The sequence below is a fragment of the Pseudopodoces humilis genome, chromosome 5 (assembly GCF_049639895.1).
Source record: "Pseudopodoces humilis isolate 2021_Gansu_Grassland_sample_001 chromosome 5, ASM4963989v1, whole genome shotgun sequence".
Classification (NCBI taxonomy): Eukaryota; Metazoa; Chordata; class Aves; order Passeriformes; family Paridae; genus Pseudopodoces; species Pseudopodoces humilis.
In genome coordinates, this window is record NC_142204.1 from 16337595 (window position 1) to 16352382 (window position 14788).

Consider the following 14788-nt stretch of genomic DNA (forward strand, 5'->3'; position numbering starts at 1 on the left):
GAGGGCCAGGGGCTCGTTCTCATTCAAGTCATAGCATCACAGAATTTGCTGATTGCCAGAAGATCCCCTTTGAGAGAGAATGACCAGCCTGCCTGTGTGCCAGGAAAAGGTGATTCAGTCAGTCTTCAGTGGGACTGAGTCTTTAGAAACTGCACCTTTTGTCCACAGCAGCCAGATCCAATGACTCTCCTGGAAGAGCAGCACATTTGATTTCTAGGCTGCCACTATATCACCTTGTCACATCTCCCCAAACTGGGTAAATTTGCTGTCACTGGTTTGTGGGGCTAAGTGCTTTCTCTCTGCAGCTTTGTACCTGCCTTTCCCTCAGGGCAACTTCCCAAAATGTCTTACAGTAGCTTTAGTTTTAGTAAGAACCTAGCCAAGAAGGACAAAAAAATTCTGCTGAGCAGAGAAAGTAAAGCAGGCTGAGCATTGTCCAAAGAAGAGGGCTCACCTGGTGACTCTGAGTGCAAAAGCAACTCTCCCTAAGGCAGCTTTCCCACTTTCCTCTCTCAGAAGTGTGGCAGCAGTGAGCAGGCAAAGGGAACAGGCACATGGTGGTAACACCCCAGCATCAACTGGGGTACCATGTACAGCTGCCTGTGCCAGTGACACCAGGGGCCAGTGAAAAGGCTCCTACTCTCCAAAGGCCCATGTTATTAAGTAATTTGCACATGGAATAAAAAGTAGCTGAATATTGGGAAGATAATATATCCTTCATTTCTTTCTATGGATGCCCAAATTTAGGTAAGTTTAAGGGTAACTTAGTGCTGACTGCTTAAAAAATGCTGCCAAACGATTTAAAATCTAAACAGGAAGAGCAGACAAAGCTTGTGAGAATTAAAATGTTATTTTATACTATTTCCATGTTAGAAGCTGAGGAGGTAACTGAGTTTGTCCAAGGCCCTGTCAGCAGCCTGTGGTGAAACCAGGAATTCAGCCTTTGTCACTACTTTCTGAAAGTACTAACAAGACAATTACTCATCTTTTCAGCTATGTGTCATTTCCACACCCCACTTTGATTTTTAAGAGGAATTAAAGACAATAATGTGGAATATTAATTGTCAAATATGTCATTCAGAAAGAATGGCAGTGCTTGACTTATCTGGGCTTTTTTAAACCTGATATTTTACGTACCTCTGTGTTTCAAAGTAGGAGATAAACAGTGTCACTCTTGGCTAAAGAAAGGGAGAGAGATAGTTACAGGCTTTCTTCAGACAAAACATAACAAATGCTTTTGTTAATCTTCTTTGTTTTTTCTTTCCTTACTTTTTTTTTTTTTCTAATTGTATATTTTTGGGTTTTTTCCCCCTTTACTGAAGCACATGGCAAAAGAATTAATAACAGTAGGACATTCCTTGCAGGAAACTGCTTCTGATGTCAAAACCTTTCAGAAAAAATCCCTACATTTACTCCCAGTGGATCAGATTCTGAAAATGACTAGCAGACATCAAACAGACATTTTAAATGAGAATTTAACAGTGATCCCTTCATGTATTCTTTCCTTCTAGTGGCAGTTAAGTGTGCAGGCTATCACAAATGTCAAAAGCAGTAGGGTAACTTATTTTACCTTCCTTCTTCCCTGCTTTTCCTCATATTTAAGAGCCTTCTGTGTCTGGCTAAAGGAAGAAACTTCACAACCAAGATTCCCTGTTTAAATTCTCACTGCTGGGGCTCAAGGTCATTCTGAGAAGGCATGACATTGCCAGGTTAAATATAGTGCTTTGGTGATGGCCTCTCCTCTCATGTCACTCGTGCTCTGACAGCTTCCATCAGCTGAATACACACTGCTAGAAAAGTGAAATTAGTGTGGGTTAAGGATGCCAGTAATGGATCAGGGGATCAGTTTAAGTTTAGCTTAATCATGGAAAAGCAACGGCAGAGGAAACATCTCTTCTCACCAAGATCCAGAGTTGTTGCAGCTTCAGTATTTTTTTGTCTGAGGGATACTAAACATTTTATCTTATCCTCCTTTTCTGAACAGAGACTTTCCCAGTAAGCATCTCCAAAATGCTCAATTTTCCAACACCCCAGTGTGAAGAAAAACCCCGTGGATGGAGTCTGTCTGTTCTTTTTTTTCATTTGGCAGCACCACAGGTGAACCTCACTATCTGACAATCTGCAGGAAGCAAATCCCAACAGCACTGTCATGGCACCAGGAAGAATTATTGTCCCTGCCTCAGGATGCCCAGCCAAAGCCTAGCCAAGGTAACAAGAGTTGGTCTCTGACCTCAGCAGACTTTGTGTCAGGCCATAAGAATGTGTCAAAAATCAGGCAGCAGGTTGGTGGCATGGCCAGGAGCTTATCTGTGATCAACTTGGTCTCAGTCCAGTGTGCTAAGTGAAAAAATACCCTCTCCAATTCAAGCCTGATGCTTGCACAAAGCACCAGCACCCTTAGTCCAGGAAATGTCTGGGATATTCAGTGGGTTATTATGGAGAGAGATCAAAGAGGCATGAAAGTCTAATGAAATGGTAACTGTTGGTGAGTTCACCCACATGTGTGTTGGAAAGTCAGCTGCTACAAGCAGGTTAAAAAAAACCCATCAATTCCTAAGTAATTTCTAGAATAAGTGGAGAACATAAGAGTAGGTGCTCTTAATTAAATAGCTGAAGATGTGATACAGACAAAACACTGAAAAATAATAAACTTATTGCTACGTTAAGAGCTTGAGACAAACTAATTATAATTAGTGAACTGCTTAAAAAGTACTGAAGGCAGAAATAAAATAAAATAAATTAAAAAACAAAACAAAACAAATGCCAAAGAACAAAAGAGAAAGAAAGTAAAATCCATGGATTCAAAACAACAGGTGTTTCAACAGACAGTTTCTGATTCAGTGAAGTCATGTGGAAAGCAAACTGGAAGACAACATAGGAAAAAATTTGTGAAATGTTAAAATTCAAGAAATTGTTTGAGCCAAGCCACCAGGTTTGAGGAAATGACACTTTGTCTCTGGTGAAGCCCATGGCTAAGGGAGGGAGTTAAAATAAAACACAGACAAAATGTCATTGGTAAGTGAAGAGGGCCAAGGATGCACAAACTGACAGGAGCTTGTGGGGCGGTGTACAGAGGGGGAACTGCAGGACATTTCTCAAAGGTCTTAAAATCACTCAGTGTAGGAGGAAACCAGCGGGATCTGCTGCACATCAAGGGGCTATTAGGAATAATTAATGAGGAATAATTAATTAATGAAAAGGACTTTGCAGAAGTTCTGAATTATATTTTTGGTTAAATCTTCTCTGCAAAGGATGCTGTGCCAATATCCATGTTAGACCTATTTTTTTCGAGACAAGAAAGCACATGAGCTGTCAGAATGTGAAATACTGAAAGGGGAAACACTGGAACAAACTGATAAACTAACCAGCAGCATATCAAAAGGACTCATGGTTACATATGCAAGGGTTTGGAAAGCATTTGAAATTGAAGTGGCTGTGCTGATAGCAAAAATAGGCAGGTTGTTGCTGAAGTCAGATACTCTGCAGAGGGACGGGAGGGTAGCAACAAGCATATCTATCTTTAGGACAAGCACAGGATTAATCTCAGATATTATACACTGAAAAGCCTTGTTTCTCTTCCACCTTAATTGATTGAAACTAACAAAAACTAGATTTACATATAGGAGGGGATAAAAAAGAATCATAGCTTTCTTAAAAAAAATGTTGTCTGACATTTTTTGAAATATCAAGCTAAAAGACCAGGAAAAACAACCTGTCAAGTCTACATATATAGGTATTTATACATTGTATTAAACTCTTTGACAAATTTAAGTTGTGATAGAATAGGTAGATTATTATTACAAGCTGGAGCATGGTTAAGAAAGAGAAAACAGAAGCTAAACATAAATTATCCTTTTTCACAGTAAAAGATTAACAGCTGGGTTGTCCAAGAACTTAGAACTTCTTTGCTGAAAATATTGCTCTTAGAAAAAGAGAATAAGGATTGAAGTACCTCATAGTATGTTAATTAAGTTGGGAGAACCTAACATTTGGATCCCCAATGGAAATTAACATTGGCTGAGGCAGAGCAACCAGAGGTGGAGTGAAATATTTGGTAGCCTTTCTCTGTTCTAAGCCACCTGTGGCCACTCATTATGACATTACAGTGAACAACTCTATTCTTCTCTATTACAGCAGTGTCAGAAATAAGAAAAAAAGCCCAAACCAAACAGAAAAACCAAAACTTTCATTAGCATGGGAAGAGTAAGAGGTGCTAAAATGTAAATTATTTTATTGTTCTTTTCTTCTGTCATGCTGGAGTAAATGAATGGCACTTATACAATGAACTGGCTGTTCCAGTTGGTCTTTTCCTGTCACATAACAGAGAGGTATCAATAATGCTGAAAGACAACTTATTTAAATAGATCAAAGGTTGTCTGAAATATGATTTTCCAAAGAAAATATTTAATTAACCTGCTGAATTCCTTGCTACATGCAATCACTAAGGTACTGAACTTACTGGGAGGAAAAACAGCATTAGTTTCTTCTCTGGCCAGTGAGTACATCTGCAGCTTGTCTGAAACCACTAGAGGTTTCCATCTGGGGAGGGAGGTGAGTAGATCTTTTTGTCATTTGGAAAAGATCTCTGGGTGGTGAGCAAACCCAAGATGAAAACCTTTTACCTGAGGGCAGTACAGATATCTAGGGCAGCACTCACTACACCTGTCTTTTTGGTAACCAGCATTGATAGAAACACTCTACAGGACAAGACAAAACACCTGTCTGATCCAATGCTGTAATCATTATGTTCTAATGCTCTGTAAGTGGATGACTGATGCTTTTTTGAATAGGAAAATAATGAGCAATGAGAACAAATAACACAAATTCTGTTAATAATTCATGCTAACATTCATGAAACTTTTGAAATGTGTGAATATTTTCATGAATAAATCATTGGTCACTGGCTCGCTTTAAAGGATTTCAGAAATAATAGAGGAATAAGCTTGTTGCCATTACTCATGAACAAAGTTATGAATAATTTTCAATATATGACTGCTCTGCTTTCTAATTGACTGAACATGAGATAGATGAGTTTAAAATAGACATCAGTAATTCATTGCAAAGCTGAGAGAAAATTTCTCAGGAATCTATGAAAATGCTATGATCTATATCAGAAACCAGATTTTCCCCTATATATAGTTTTTACTAATTTTTGTTTCTCTCATGGTGGAATGGATTACAGAAGAGAAGGATCTAATCTTCATGCCTGATCATCCTATCTGCACAGAAATAAAGAGATCTTTATATATTCAGGCTACCTGAAAATCCTGAGCCAGAGAAATCATTAAGCAAGAAAATGCTGTTAAATTACTAGGTTTATTTTATCACCTTGGTTTCCAGCACTAATTTTGACAATGATTCAGAAGACAGACCTATGGAGATATTTTTGTCTCATTACACCTCTCTCAAAAAAAGCCAAAAAACCCCAAAGAAAACCAAACACCAAACCAAAAAACACAAGCAACCAACAAAACTAAGAAAACCCACACATGCCCACAGTTTACTCAGAGCTTTTCTAAGAGCTTGAGGGAAACCCTGGGAAATGCTGATTTACAGAATTTCTCGCCTATTTATGTTGTGGCTGCTCACAGAGATCTCTATTGCCATCGCTGCGAGAGGTGCCCGTGCTATTCCCAATGCCCATTATCACACTGCATTTCCCTTTCAGCAGAGTCTGATGAAACAGAGCTGTTCCATGAACAGTTGTCAAAACACTGGCGTATTCTAATTACAACACTTACTATGTTTCTGTGAAAGTCAGATTCTGAGCTCAATTGCACCAGAATAAAGCAGACGCAATCAAAATCATTGGAGGCACCCCTGATTTGAAAAAAGGTAATTAAGATCAGAACCTAGCCCATGGAGTCTCAAGAAATACTGGAATGATGGGAATCAGAGAATCACCTTATCAAATAGAAAACAGGCAGAAGACTTTGAGCAAAGTAGCTGGCCCTAAATGTGGTCTCTTTCATTTAAACTGCATCATAATCTTAAAAACGAATACATGGAGCACGTGCACTGCTGAAACTCCATTGCACTTCTTAGTGGCATTGGCAAGCATTCTTTAGGAATGAGATCACTCACTTCACCCTATCCTGTCCTCTTGGGACTTCAGATTGTGTTATATGAGAGATATTCTTTGTAGATGAGAGATATTCTTTGTAGGACCTGCTGATATATAACCCTGTCTGTGGGGAATAGATGGTGTTAGACATAGGTAACAATACAGCTTATAAGATAGGACTGGCAGTCCAAAAGGACAGGCAGCCCCACAGCCTGAAGCATTTTTACACAGCAGAAAGCTCAGGGTGCATGGGAAAAGGAGGCAGCCCTTTAATGCAACTTCAGGAGTGGTCTCAACTTTTAATGCTGCCCACTTCAATCAGGGAAGTGTAGGAAGGCGGTGGGATAAGTCAGCAAGGGATCCCTTCTCGATTTAATATGGAGAGCTAGGGAATGCAATCTGCTAGGCACAGGTGTTTGGCAGTCAGCTGGTGGGATGTGGACAAGCAAGTAGGGAATACAAAATACAAAACTGTATTTTTTTGGGCAGTTCTGACACAGGAAAAGCCGTGGAGACCCTGGCAAAACTGAAAGCTGCCTTTGCCAAAATATGGAAACTGGAAAAGATGGGTTGGTGGTGTGCGTGGAGTCTCGCTTAGCTGCAGGAGTTCTCAGTGCTTGGTTCTTTCTACAGCCTGGTTCTTAGAGATGGGAATCTCTAAGATGGGTTTAACAGGGCTTGAAATGCTACCACACAATTTAATGCTACCATACGTTAAAATACCAGCATACAATTTAAGCTTTTTAAGATTTAAGGCTACAAGCATTTGTGAAAAAGTTATCCCTGTCATTCATATGAGATGGATCTAAGCTCCTTCAGCTTTTCTTAGCCTGATTACTGTTGCCTATCCCATCCACCCACCTAAACAGCCAGTAGAAGGTCAGGGCAGCAGTTTCACAAGTGAGTAATCCTCTTCTGTGCCATCAAATCTCTTAGAATAAGCTGCGAGTTGCTTCAAGCTGCGAAGCTCAAAGCCAGAGAGATCCACAATTTCAAAAAAAAAACGGTCAGACGTAGTCTGGGCTTCCCAGCTCCAATTTCTTCCCATTTTTTATTCCACAGCTTAACCCACCCAAGCCATAATCTCCGAGTGACCAAACCAGGATCAGCTGAATCAGCTGATTCAAGCTTTCAGCTTGGAAGAGGGAAGATCTGATTGGCAACAGACACTGGGAAGGATGGAAGAATGCTCTTTACTCATACCACTTGCTTCTCCCCCTCTGCAGTAGTTGGCTATGAAGCCTCACATTCCTTGTGCCCGGGGATGCTCTTCCTCGCCTGCCTCTGGCACTAGAGGGCGCGGAGATCTGGGCTTCGGGCTGGAAACCCAACTCCCCGCGGCCCCCTACTTCGCCTTAAACTGAACTCAACTTTCAAAGAGGTCTTGATTTCACAGAAAGGGAATTGGCTTCATTATTACTGGCTTGTCTGAGTTCCCCATGCTGCATTGCTATGGAAACAGGACCAGAAAATACGTCTTTTGCATGTAGGTCATGATATTAGCGGAAAAGGGAAAGCTGGGTGAACGGGTGAGTGGGTTACAGAAGTGAAGTGGGACAGAGAAACCTCCTGGGATTATATTTACAACATTGAGGGATTTCATAGTAGGTGTCCTCAAAAGGCTTTTGAATGAGACACCAAATGGGCTGAAAGAGCCAAACATTTTGAGTAGCTGAGAACTGTCACACACACACACACACACACACAGGGATTCAGCCCAGAGGGGACAAACAAAGTGACAGTGGGCACTGGGCTGAACATCTAGGAGGAAAAAAAGTAGTTTTGTTTATAGATTCAGTTTTTAACTGATGGCCTCAGTTTCCCCCTTTCAGTGTCTGGGTCTCCATCATGTATGGTGACAGAGCACAGCCAGACTGCTGTCCCTTCCATCTCCTCAGGACATTCTTGGTCACACATGGTCCAGGTCTCCTGAGCTCTGCCCAGATGCAGGGTTACAACCATTCGGGTAGAGGACACTACTCAAAATCCTGGGTTTGGATGGGAGAAAAGCAGGACCTCTCCTTTTTATAATTTTGACCTACATCCAAAGCAAGCTGGGGACATCCTAAACCCCCCCTTCCCATATCCTGTGCCTTGTTCCCAAGTGGACTGCAATGCAGAAATCAGAGTGCTGAGGGAAGGAGCAGAGAGGGCAGCTCAGTGGGGCACACGCTCAACAAACCAGTGAGATTACTGCACTTCTCACTCTCCTGGTGCAAAAGCAAACAGTCTGGGGGTCCTGCAGGGGGGAAGTTCAACCAAACTTATACTCAAAAGATCCCAAAGGAGGGAGGAAGTGTATTCTGTGCAGCTTAGAGAGGTTTATAGATGAGTCACCAAGAGCGGCTGGTGTCATAAACCACACAATCAAAGCTGGTGTGTATTCAGATAGGGGCTGTGATTGCAAGTGATGCAATACCATAAAAGACAGCATGCATGCCTCTGCTCTCCTGTATTCACCTTCCTTATTGTTTTCTATAGTTTATGGATTTGGTATATCCCCCAAACAGCTGCAAGAACTGTCTGTCTATCAGTTGGACTGTCAGGCAGAGGTTAGACCTTCTTTTTTTGTCCTTGCCTTTTTCCTTCTGCAAAGGGAATATCTTCCTTAAGGGACAAGGACAAGCCAGTGTGTGCCAACACACTAGTTGATACATCAAAATGGGAATAGATGTCACTCTGGCTAGATTTGCAGCAAGAATTTCCAGTTGGAAATAAAGCCATCTCCTTGCCCTGGAAGGAACTTTAAGAAATGAAAATAGTAGGAATAAACAATCTTGCAGGGACGGGAAGAAGCATCCCTTGTTCTTCACCCAGCAAAGGGGTAAGGACTCACCCGTGGGCTAGTGGGGATGAACTGTGAGCCCCGAGAGCCTCTCCTCGGATTTGGCAGTGGGTACAGCCATCCTCCAGGAGCGCCTGGCACCAGGGCCCTCCGGCTCGGCTGCCCCGCAGGGGGACGAGCAGAGGAGCTCCCAGCCTGCCTCCCCCCATCACCCCCGTGCTGGGGCAGCCGCCGAGCACGGCACGGGGCAGACTGGTGGGAAGGCGCAAAGCCAGGAGAAGTGCCCTAGCTGGAGGGATGGCCAGAATCGGCTTTTGCCCGAGAAGAAGCAGAAAGCACTTTGTCCCTTCAGAGCCGCCGATACGGCCTCGCTGTGGGGCTGCACCCGGACCTCGATGCCCCAGGGCTGTTTCTGGGAGGCAATTTTTCATCCACAGATTGATCGGAGCTCCCTCTCAAAGTAGCAGCTCGCTCCTTCTGGCCCTGAGCACCCCTCGGTGGCGGCACAGGCGAGAGGAAAGGGAGCCCGGAGGCACGGCCGGGACCGACACAGCCCTGCCGGGGTCTCAGCGGGACCGGGGCAGAGAGGCCAGCCGGACCCGGAGCATCCCTTCCCGCAGCACCCTGCTTCCTGCTCCTGGGAGCGAGCCCCGGGGCAGGGATGCTGCCGAGGGGAGCCGGGAATGAGCCGGGGGAAGCCCAGACCCTTCCCACCCTCGGCGGCACCCCCAGCCCGAGCTCCCCTCCCCTGGGCAGGACGGGAGAGAGGGGGCAGCGGGAGCTGCTCCCGGGCACAGCAGCGATTCTGGGGGCGAGGGACAGCCCCGGCACGGCGGCAGTCCCCTCCCCGGCACCCCACATCGCTCCTGTCCCGCAGGGCAGGGATCCCCCCCGCCCCGTCCCTTCCTGCCCTCCCGACAGCGAGCGCACACCGCGGGCGGGCAGGCTCCGCTCCCGGGGACATCTTGCAGGAGTCGTGGACAAACATGTCACAGAGGCATTTGGGAAGGGTAGCCCGGCAGATGAACCTGTGTCGGAATGTAGCATTTGTAATAAAACTCCCTGTGTATAGCTCTTGAAAAATGTGAAGGTTTCTCTATATCAGGCTATGTGTCGCTCCCGCTACACCATGCTAGGCTCGGTTCTGGGATTAATATCGCAACTGAAACTCGACAGAGAAGGGCTCTGTGCTGGGAACAATCGCTTTGCCTAATCTCCTGTCGCTGCTATTCACCGGTGGCCCGCTCAGCTGTGACCCATTCAGCAAAAGTTTCCCTATGGTATGTTCTGCTTCTTCTGCCAGGAAACAAAAGCTCGTTTCTTAGACATTATTTCCTTGGCGGGAGCTTTCCTATGACAGCAGGGGATGAAATCCTAGGTCCGGCGAAGAAGGGGCGGAGGGTAGAGGACGCGATAGAAATGCCAAGAGAAAAAAAAAAAAAAAAGAAAAAGAAAAAGAAAAAAAAATGGAAAGAAAAATGAAAAAGAGGGAGAGAGAGAGGAAACGTCAGTAAAAACCAAAGCTTTCCTACCTGTGATCCAATTAGCAGAAGTTGCGTCTCATCCCGCTGCAAGCCGCTGGCTGGAGCGGCCCCGGCCGTGGCGGCAGAGGCATGCGGGCTGGGCGCCGTCAGCGCCCGCAGCCAGCGCCTTTATCGTCCTCTTCCATATCTTCCACCAGCAGGGAGGGGGGTTGGGCCGGGGGAAATACGGAGCACTTGGTACCGTGATAGCTGGGGCAAGGAATAACAGGTTGGAAGCTTTAAACGAGGGGTGGCATTGTCCGGGCTGATGGAGTTTTTGTCTCCCGCTCCCCTCTCGCCCCCCCACACCCACAGGCACACACTTTACACACACACAGCCCCTCGGTGGCTCTAACCCTCGGAAGTCGCTGCTGCAGTTCAGCCAAGCTGAGCTCTTTCTTAAAAAAAAAAAAAAAAATCATAAAAAAAAAATACAGAGCAATAATGCTATCAAACCTGGCTTAAAGGTTTAGACAAAACTGGAGTAATTAAAAACAGGTGAAGCCGGGACTCGTGAGTGAGCCGGTAATAATTCCTACTTCCCCCAGAGCTGGTGGGGAAGTGAGGGAAGCTGGCGGCGAGCGAGGGAAGCGGGGTGCCTAGGTGAGCATCTCGGCTGGGTGAATGTCCTTGCTGCGGCTCTGGGTGCGCTCGCTGACCGCCCGGAGCGTGTGCGGGGGTGTGTGATGTGTGTGAGTGCGAAGTGGGCTCGATTAGCTGCAATGGCAAGGCAATTTCTGCAGAGAACATTTACAATTTTCTTTCAATATGACAGGATTAGTTGCTGTTGAAGGCTCTCCTCCAATAAGATCGCGCTGCTCTCTGATTTGGTGGCTTTGCTGAATAGAAATTACTGGTTCTTGTTATCTCTCAACACACTCTCCAGTCTTCCTCATCAGGCACTCCCCTCTTTCTCATCACAAGTCTTTATCTACAATTTGCACATCAGAACCACTTTTTTTTGGTTTGTTTTTTTTTTTTCCCAATTACCTCCTCCCCATCTTTCCCTGTAATACTGTCCTCTTTATTTCTGTTTTTTTATTATTATTTTTATTTAATTTTATTTTTTTTTTTGCAACTCCTTGATAGCTGTAAGTCTAAAGCAATGTATGGGAGAGAAGAAAGAGAGAAAGAGATCTTGTTTTTAGATTATTGCAGTCATCGGAGGCTCTGCACATTGTGGAAAAATGTTGTTACACTAAATCCAGTTTCTTAAACTGATTATTGTCCTGAAATTTTCAAGGGGAGAGGCTTCCTTCGCACTATGACGAATAAATTAGGGAAAACAGAATACATTCTGAGAACAAGAGTTAGTTCTCATCGGGTGTAAAGAATTCCTCTTTAACTAATAGTCTTTAACTAGCTTAAGAAGTATTCACCTTGCTTAAGGAGACTTGACAGTTCTATGGACATAATCTAGATATAAAAATCTTCAGGTTTTCTTTGTTTTATTTGCCTCTCTCCTGCACCAGAACTGATTTGTGGTCTGAAGTTTGTTTTTTCCCTTGGGATAGGGCCTGTTGCAGTGGGAAGCAGGAGAGCAGAACCCATCTCATCTATTGTCCAAAGACTAGTAGGGGGGAAGTGCTCAGTGCAGAAAAGAGAAATGGACTTTATGAAGGCAGTCCAGGCTTTTGGCTGCTGCCTCCCCTGCCCCATCTCTTGTCTTGAAAGGCTGAAGGAGCCACAGCCCTCCTCTCCACTCTAACCACTACTTCTCCAAATATTCCAAATATTTCAAATATTGGCCTGAGATTGCTCCAGGAAGAGAGTTGTCTGCACGACTCAAATACAAGTAGCTGTGGCTCCTGGAAGGTTCCTAGGGGTGGATTTTCCCCAAAGAGGGTGATGTGCCTTCCGAGTAGGGCTGCTGCCTGGAAGGGCTCAAGGCCAGGCTGGATGGGGCTTGCAGCAACCAGATCTAGTGGAAGATGTCCCTGCCCATGGCAGTGGGGTTGGAGTTAAATGATCTTTTATGTTCCTCACTACCAGCTAATTTGGAGATGGGGAGCTCTGAATTTTGGAGGTGCTTGTCCTTCAGTGTTACACAAGGCTGTGTTTCTCTACCTGAAGGCACTTTCTCACGATTTAAGGGCTGGATTACTTGCAGCTCTTCAGTAGCATCAAGGCACCTGGGACCTGACTTCTGCCCCTGGGTTTCTCAGCTTTCACAGAAAATTTTGCCTGGACTTCACAGCAGGTTGGAAGACAGCTATCCAAGCAACTCAGATGATATTTGTTATCGGGAGGTTGGAAGTATTCCATAAGCACACTTCAGTTCCATGGGATTGCTCCACCTCAAGTGCCAAGGCAGGGGACAGGCGCTTCCACAGGCTGGGTGCCCTTTCCTTTGCCAGACAGAGCCTCAGCCCCGGCCGGCTCCTGCGCCTCCCACGGGTTGTCTCTCAGACCTTGGCACTTAACACATTTTAACATTCACTAATCAGGATGATCAGCAGCCTCAAAAGTCACAACGCCTGCTTCTTCTTCCCCTTGTTATTATCATTAGCGTCATTTTTTTTTTTCCCCCTCCCAGCGAGTGTTTGATTGTACGCGTTGATTTCTGGAGATTTAATTAGAGTTCAGTCACTGCGAGCACGAGTCAGCCCTTCCCACCGTGGCGAGCAGGGAGTGGGTGGCGGCCCTGCCCTGGGATGACCCCGGCAGCACACGGCAGTCCTGGGGACTCCCCGGGCTCCCCTGCAGACAAGGAAAGAGGCCCGGGGATGGTTTCCAGCAGCACGGCTGGACTGAAGGCAGGAGGTAGCTCCGAGCTGGCGCTGCACAGCTGCAGGGGGCTCCCCAGTGCCACGCTGCTCAGCACTGGAGGGACATCCTCCGCCGCGCCGGCCTCGGCCGAGCGGGGAGCGCCGTCATCTCCCAGGGAAATAAAAGTCCTGAAAACCCCTGGCGTGTGACCCTCACCTCCTCCGAGCCTTGTCTGCAGCCCGCCCGGGGAGAGCGGAGATTCCCCGCACCGCCACGCGTGTGAGCGGCGCTGCCTTCCCGAGCCCTGCCCTCCATCAGCCTCAGCAGATACATCCTGATGGCACCGGGGACTCCGCGGTAATTGGCACCTTTTACGTCTGACAGAGCATCCGTCATTACCGGCTCTCCTCTTTATAGAGCTACGTGCTAGATACGCCTCCTGAGGGAAACAATGCCGCTTCTGAGCTTAAAACGTTTAAAACACATCCCCCGACCTCCCCACTCCCCAGCCGCTCCGAAGTCCCCTCGTCCCCGGCTCGTACAAGAAGAGGGAGGGCGAGGGAGCTGAGTCCTTTACAGAGCGCTAACTGTAGAGTTAAATTCCTCGTAGAACCACAGAACAAAACACTCAGCCCTTCGCTGGGAGGGGAAATAAAAAGGTTCGTAAAAAAAAGAGAGTATTTGCTCATGCTGAACTTCCCCTCCCGCAGAGGGACCGGGAGTCGCTCCCGGGAAGCGCAAGCAAAGGCATCAACTTTTAGCGAGGTGATTTCCAAAGGAAACCGCATCCCTACCCAGAGATGCCGAGTGATCTCTAGTGAGACTTTGCTGGGGGCTGTCCTTGTTTTTGGCTACACGTCCCCCAAATGGCTTCTTCTCCCGGCGTGGAGCTGCCTCGTTGGGGTGTGCTCAGGCAGGATGAGTCCCCCGTCCCCATGGATTTATAGCTTGGGGGGAGGGAGGAGCGGTGTCCCCGGGAACCACTTCCAAAGGGAGCTTTTTATTCTATTTGTAGGGATGAGCTCCTTCTCCGATTCAGTTCTCATCTGCACCTGGGGGTCACAGAGCTATGTGCAGAAACTCAAGATTCTCTCAAGGCTACCAAGGGGCTGGGTGGGTGATCCCCATACTCCCACGGCTCTTATTTCCTCTTATATCCTCTTATTTCCTCTTATTTCCTCTTATTTCCTCTTATTTCATTTCCTCTTATTTCCTCTTATTTCCTCTTATTTCCTCTTTCTCAGCCTCCCTCCACACCTGTTTCATCCCATTGCGGCAGGATTAGTGCTAGAAAGTGGAATGGGAAAAGGGCAGGCTGTGACTTCCCTCTCACTGCCAGAGGCTCTCACATTCACCTGGAGTCAGGGCAGATGAGAGCTTCTCTCCTGGTAGCCTCTTCCTATCCCCAGATGGATGAGGATAGATCAGGAGTAGCCCAGCTCCTGTCGATTGCTGTTTCCTGCTTAAGTTTCCTAGGAGGAGGGAAACGGGGAGGGTGCACGCTTAGATGTGCAAATGCCTGGCGGATGGGGATCTGATAGCTCAGCTCCCTCCCAATGTGCTCTCCATGGCTTAGGTGACTGGCTTCCCAGCCAGCACACAGCTTTCTTGGGAGACTGAGAGAGACAGCCCAAGAACAGCCGGCTCTGCTAACCAAAATTCTTGATTTTCCTTCAGAGATGTGGTTCTCTCCCCGGTGCCTGCTGG

General features: G+C 46.2%; 1 protein-coding gene across 1 annotated transcript in view; it reads right to left on the bottom strand.

Annotated features, from left to right (window-relative positions):
* Positions 1–10572, bottom strand: part of CHRM2 (cholinergic receptor muscarinic 2) — an 87159-nt gene extending 76587 nt beyond the window's left edge. Inside the window, exon 1 of the mRNA XM_088055522.1 lies at positions 10382–10572. The gene's annotated coding sequence lies outside the window, so the exon portion shown is untranslated. The remainder of the gene's footprint in view (positions 1–10381) is intronic.
* Between the last annotated feature and the right edge of the window lie 4216 nt (positions 10573–14788).